The sequence below is a fragment of the Zingiber officinale genome, chromosome 11B (assembly GCF_018446385.1).
Source record: "Zingiber officinale cultivar Zhangliang chromosome 11B, Zo_v1.1, whole genome shotgun sequence".
Classification (NCBI taxonomy): domain Eukaryota; kingdom Viridiplantae; phylum Streptophyta; class Magnoliopsida; order Zingiberales; family Zingiberaceae; genus Zingiber; species Zingiber officinale.
This window is the reverse complement of record NC_056007.1, coordinates 75,165,609-75,172,069: the sequence shown is the minus strand read 5'-3', so window position 1 is coordinate 75,172,069 and position 6,461 is coordinate 75,165,609.

Sequence of the window (6,461 nt, the reverse complement as noted above, 5' to 3'; positions counted from 1 at the left end):
ACGACCTTCTAATGGTTTGTTCCTTTCCATTTTGGTCGTGAGCTACTGTTTATAATTTATAAGGTACTGATAACATCATCTTCTGCATGTGACACCACATACTATGTTATCTACAATATAAATTAAATGAACAACTACAAATAAATGTAGACAATTTGACCAAATGTGATTTTTTATACATAATGAATGTTTACAAAGCTTAGGCTTTCAGTATACACTCCAACACTGGCTAGGGAGTTGCTTCTCAATGAAGGACTTAGGTGAGGCATCCCGCATTCTAGGGATACAGATCTATAGAGATAGATCTAAGAGATTGCTTGGCCTAAGTCAGAGTACATATATTGACAAGGTACTCCTCCGGTTTGCCATGCAGAACTCCAAGAAGGGGTTTCTGTCGATGTCACATGGTGTGAGTCTTTCGAAGACTCAAGGTCCCTCTTCTAGAGAGGAGAGAGACCGCATGGATCAGATCCCTTATGCCTCAGCCATAGGATCTATCATGTACACCATGCTATGTACTCGACCTGATGTCTCGTATGCTTTGAGCATAACGAGCAGATACCATTCAGATCCAGGTGAAAGTCACTGGATAGCGATCTAGAATATTCTTAAGTACTTAAGAAGAACTAAAGAATATTTCTTGATATATGGAGGCGATGACAAGATAGCTGTAAAGGGTTACAGTGATGCCAACTTCCAGACCGATTAGGATGATTATCGATCACAGTCAGGGTTTATATTTTGCATAAATGGTGGTGCTGTAAGCTGGAAGAGTTCGAAGCAGGACACAGTCGCTGATTCTACGACAGAGGCCGAGTACATTGCTGCAACAAAGGCAACAAAGGAGGCAGTTTGGATCCGTAAGTTCATCACTGAACTTGGGGTGGTTCCCAGTATCGCTGACCCTATTGAGCTCTATTGTGACAACAATAGAGCTATAGCACAGGCGAAGGAACCTCACTCACACCAGCGGACCAAACACATACTACGGCGCTTCCATCCCATTCGAGAGATTATCGAGAGAGGAGATGTGAAGATATGCAGAGTACCTACAGAGGCTAACATCGCAGATCCCTTGACCAAGGCTTTGGCACAGAGGAAGCATGATGGTCACACTAGGTCATTGGGGCTTAGAGCCTACACTGATTGGCACTAGTGCTAGTGGGAGATTGTTAGTTAAAGCCCTAGAGCCAATCATTTGATGATTGTATTATGGACTTGTTGTATCATATTCTTATATAAATTATGGCATTTGTTTTTGGTTATTATACTTACTTGTATTTGTGCCAAATAAACTAAGTATAATAGCGTCCTTGAGTAGAAGGTTCTCACCTATATCAATCGGTTAGTTGAACCGATAGTGAGATGATATAGGGAACACTACTCTTAATCATTCATAGTCGAGTATTAACATTCAGGGACAATGTTAATGCAATAAGACTAGCATGTAGGTCAACTCGATGACTTGATCTCACAAGTCATGGATATAGAGATATCAAGTTGACACATGGGTATGCATTGGAGAATGTATACTGAATGACCCGCCATGAAAAAGTATCATGGATCGTTATATGAGTGTCATATACTTTCTCATGTGACTATTAGTATGACTACTAGTCCTTAGACCTGAAGTCACCATGGATCCCTATATAAGGAGTTATGTACTTTGGTTTCATTAAACGTCACCCATAACTGGGTGGACTATAAAGGCGATTACTGGGTATATAACGAATTATGCAGAGGGATGTGAGTGATGTAGATGGGATCTGTCCCTCCTATATGACGGGAGCGACATCGATATTCTTGATAGAATGAGACCACGAAGTGCATGGCCATGCCCAAATGAGTCAATATGAGATATTGAGCTCATTTGATTTAATGAGTCTACTTGAAGATCAAGATTTAGATTGGTCAGAGGATGACACGGTCTATGCCTCACATTGATCAATCCAAATATCTAGGATAGAAGGACACTTGTCATATATTGTGAGGAGTCACAATTAGTAGTCACAAGGTGATGTTGGATCTCAACATTCTTGTAACTTGGGTAGTAATGATGTGTTGCTAGATACCTCTCATTACTTATGCTCCTAAATGGGTTTAGGGGCATTGCCAACGTTACAAGAACCTATAGGTTCACACACTAAGGACAATTAGATGGAGATTAGGTTCATATGATGAACCAAGAGAATTAGATTCATGTGATGAATCAAATTGGATTAAGAGTAATCCTAATTAGGCTAATTGAGTTAGACTCAAGTTGATTCATGTGTTCAATGAGTCTGTTTTAGATTATGACTCATTGAATTAATTTAATTAAATGAATTAGATTCATTATATTAAATTGGCTTGAATTAAATGGTTGGATTAGATCAACTGTGAGAGAGATTAAGTCAAGTTTGACTTGACTTGAGAGGAAGAGGAAGAGTCAAGTTTGACTTGACTTTATGCCACATCATTTGTGACTTGGCATTAAGTGGCCAATGATGATATGTCGCATCATCATATCTAGCACATGTGTGTGCCACATTATGGAGGTTACAAGCCTCCTTTCCATTTAATGTGGCCGGCCACATTAATTGTAAAGGAGTTACAATTGTGGCCGGCCACACAAAATGAAGGAGAATGAAATTATTTTCATTCAAGGCTCATTCTATCATCTTCTTCCTCAAGCTCTCCCTCTCCTCTCTTGGCCGAACACCCTAGGTGCTAGCACACCTTTGTTTGGCCCCCTCCACCTAATTTTGTTCGTGTGGATACTTCTAGAGGGTTGTCTACTTTGACAATCTTGAGATCCGACAAACCGTTGGACTAGCGGGATAACGAAGGGCATCGCATCGAGGGTAACACTCTTATCTAGTGTAGATCTTGACTTTAGAAACTCGTACTCGTATTTTGTTTTATTTTTCTTCGCACGGATCTGGTGGCGGGGGTTTTCGGGGTTTCCGCGACGCGAAAAAGTGATTTTCGTGGCCCGAAAAACCCAACAGTGGTATCGTTGTTAGTGATGTAGATGGGATCATAAGCATCGAAATAGATGGGTTTTCTTTATTAGTATTATCTTTACTTAACTTTGAATTTCGGTTGTCATAATTAAAAAGGGGGAGATTGTTGGTGCGAGAAGCATCTGACGATCGAACCTGAGTTTTGATAATGGCAAAAGATTTAAAGTTAAGATGTCTTGTTATCTAATATGGTTGAATGAGATTGTAGGAAAAGCCCTAAGATTTCTTAGGCAAAGTCCTAGCAGCGGTTAGGCAGGTGAAAACTCCTAGGGGGCGGTAACGCTAGGTTCTTGGGGGTGGTAACCCTACGCAGAAAGTCTTGGCGGGTCGAAGTTTCGGGCAAAAGTCCTAGGGGGCGATAACCCTAGGTGAAAAGTCTTGGTGTCGCGAGCCAGGTGAAAAGTCTGGGCGGGTCGTGGAGCGGACGTCCAGCGGAAAGACTTGAAGAGTTGGGCACTGAGCAAAAGTCCAGTCGGTCTGGAGGACCAGACTGACAAACAGGTATACTCTCCTGAGTGGAGTAGGTGAGGACGCGTTCCCCGCTGAGGGAACTGTCGGCGTCGGTTTGACCTAGGGTTTCCGATCGGAAATCTGAAGTTAGAATCGGACAGTCTGGTGACTGTCGAACATCCTCTTATATTCATTATTATGTGCTAACTTTGTATTGCAGGGTATTTTTGGGACTATCATATCTTGCAGGGACAAAGGAGCATGTTGTTAGAATGTATACTAAAAGCCTAGATTTTTGTATGAACATTTATATTTTGAAATGAGAATCACTTTGGTCAAATGTTACATGTTAATACAGTTGTCCATTTAATTTATATTGTAGATAACATGGTGTGTGGTGCCACACAGAAGATCATGTTATTAGTTCCTTATAAATTATAAATAGTTGCTCACGATCGAGATGGATAGGGACAAACCATTGGAACGGTTGTAGTGTAATTTGGAATTAGTTTGTCTTGACTATATAATTACACTAGTACACTATGTGTGTATTGAGCAAAACCATTTGAGGTTGTTCTTTTTATACTGACTGCATAAAAGAACAAGACCTCTGCTATTATGGATGTGCGTACTCTTAATCCCGATATAATAACAAACACATATACTTAGTATTTATTTCTTTAATTTATCAAATGGTGAGATTTATTCAATTAAATCAATAGGCCCGATAAGTTGGAAAATAATATTATTTAATGGTGTGTTGTTGAGTATAAAAAGAAACTGTGTCCTAGTAATCTAGGTTGATGATGTCCCCTTGAGGAGCTCATAAGTATTATTATATAAACCTTGCAAGTGGACTTAGTCCGACATGATAATAAGGTTGAGTGGTACTACTCTTGGAGCTAGATGTTAATTAAGTGAGTTGTTAGTAACTCATTTAATTAATGGACATACAATATCTTAAACACAGGGAGACTAACACGCTCATAATAAAAAGGAGCTCATATTGTAATATGGGATTGGTGCAGTAGTTCAATAATAACTCTTTAGTGGTATAAGTTATTATTGATGAACTTGAGTTGGGTGTTCTAGTCGAACACAGGAAGCTCAAGTCTATCAGGAGTTTAAAACCAATTCCTCCTCTCGGTCCCTATTGTAGCCTCTATAAAGCCTCGCATTCACCTGATTTGGTTTTGCTTCCTACCCAAGAAAGGGGCAGGCCACATCCTTGCTTGGTGCCCCACCAAGGGGCCGGCCAAGCCTTGCTTCCTACCCAAGAAAGGGGCCGGCCAAGCCTTGCTTGGTGCCCAAGCAAGGGGCCGGCCAAACCAAAAGAAAAGAAAAGAAAAAGAAAAGAAAAAAGGGGAGATTTTTTCTCAACAAAATTAGAGATTTTTCTAAAAAGAATTACGTTGATTCTTTCTTAGAAATTTTCTAAGAAGAATTATATTAATTCTTTAATAAAAAAATTTTCTAAAAAGAATTATGTTAATTTTTTCCTAGAGATTTTTCTAAAAAGAATTATGTTGATTCTTTCTTGGAAATTTTCTAAAAAGAATGATACTAATTTTTTCTTAAGAAATTTTTCTAAAAAAAATTATGTTAATTCTTTTCTAGAGATTTTTTCTAAACAAAAATCTATTACTTTTTCTCCTTTTTTATCTGGGGCAAAGGGTTATAAAAGGAGAGGAGGTTATGTCACAAAAATTAACAATTCAATTAAGAGTTGATAAGTTGTTCTCCACAACTAAAAACCCTCTCCTTTCCCTTAAGGCCGACACCCCATCCTTTTCTTTCCTCTAGGGCCGACCCCCCACTTCTTTTCTTCTTCCCTTTTCTTCCCTCTAGGGTCGATGCCCCATCTTCTGTTGGTGGTCGGAGCTTGGAGGAAAAGAAAACGAAGAGACGAAGCACCTTGATGGCCGGCGGTTTGGAGGAGAAGAAGAAGGAGGTGTTCCTTTCTTTACATCTTTTGGTGGTAGACGGCTTGGAAACAAAAGGGGTTCGGGTGTTTTTATCTTGGTAGATCATCGCCCACACGATGTCCAAGAAGCGGAGGAATACGGTAGAAGATCAAAAGGTCTTTGTCTACAAAGAAAGATACAACTAGTTATTTGTTCCACAGCACAACTAGTTTTATTTTCTTTGTATGGATTCTGAAATACCAACACAAGAGGCTAGCGATTTTGTGTTTTCATTTTTGTGCTTTGATTTTGTGTTTCAATCTTGTGCTTTGATCGAGGTCTCTGTAGTTAAACCTAACATTACTGTGAGAAGTTTAAATATTCAATTTCTTTGAAAGACTTTGTCAGGAAGTGGTGGATGATCCCATAACCAAGAAGGCCTAGTGCCTCGCCAACGACCTGGAAGCCAATCCTTGAAATAGATATTTACTCAACTTCTGTAATATAGTTTAACTTCAGAAGAACACAAGGGTTGGATTTGAAGTAAAAATGTTAAGTTTCGTTTCCAATCCAGGTTTAACTTTGAAGAACGAACTTGGAGTAAAAATGTTAAGTTTCGTTTCCAATCCAAGTTTAACTTCTGAAGAGCACATGGATAGCTAGGAAAAGTTCTGTGCTTGTACAAATTTTTTTTTTACAGGGGAAACAGAATGGTATTCTGAGTAGCACCCAACACATGTTTTGGCTCGGATGAATAGTACCCGAGGCGCCCTCCATGGAGCTTGGAGGCCCCTCGGGTGCAAGGCAGAAGGAGTCTGTGTAGCGGAGCTGGAGGCGCCCTCATGGAGGGTCGAGGTGCCTCGGGCAGCCTTAAAGGCGCCCTCGAGGAGTATGGAGGCGCCTTCAAGAGGATAAGCGGCGAAGAAGTCAAGCCTTATTCACGCGTGGTTGGCCTGGAGATTGGAGGCGCCCTGAACAGCCTTTATAAGGCAGTCTCGACTAGCAGCTTGCATCAAGACATTCCAAGCGATCCTTCTTCCTTGTGCTGCTAAAGAGACGGTCCAGAACAGCTATAGCAACACTCCGACGACCAGGAGCTTCA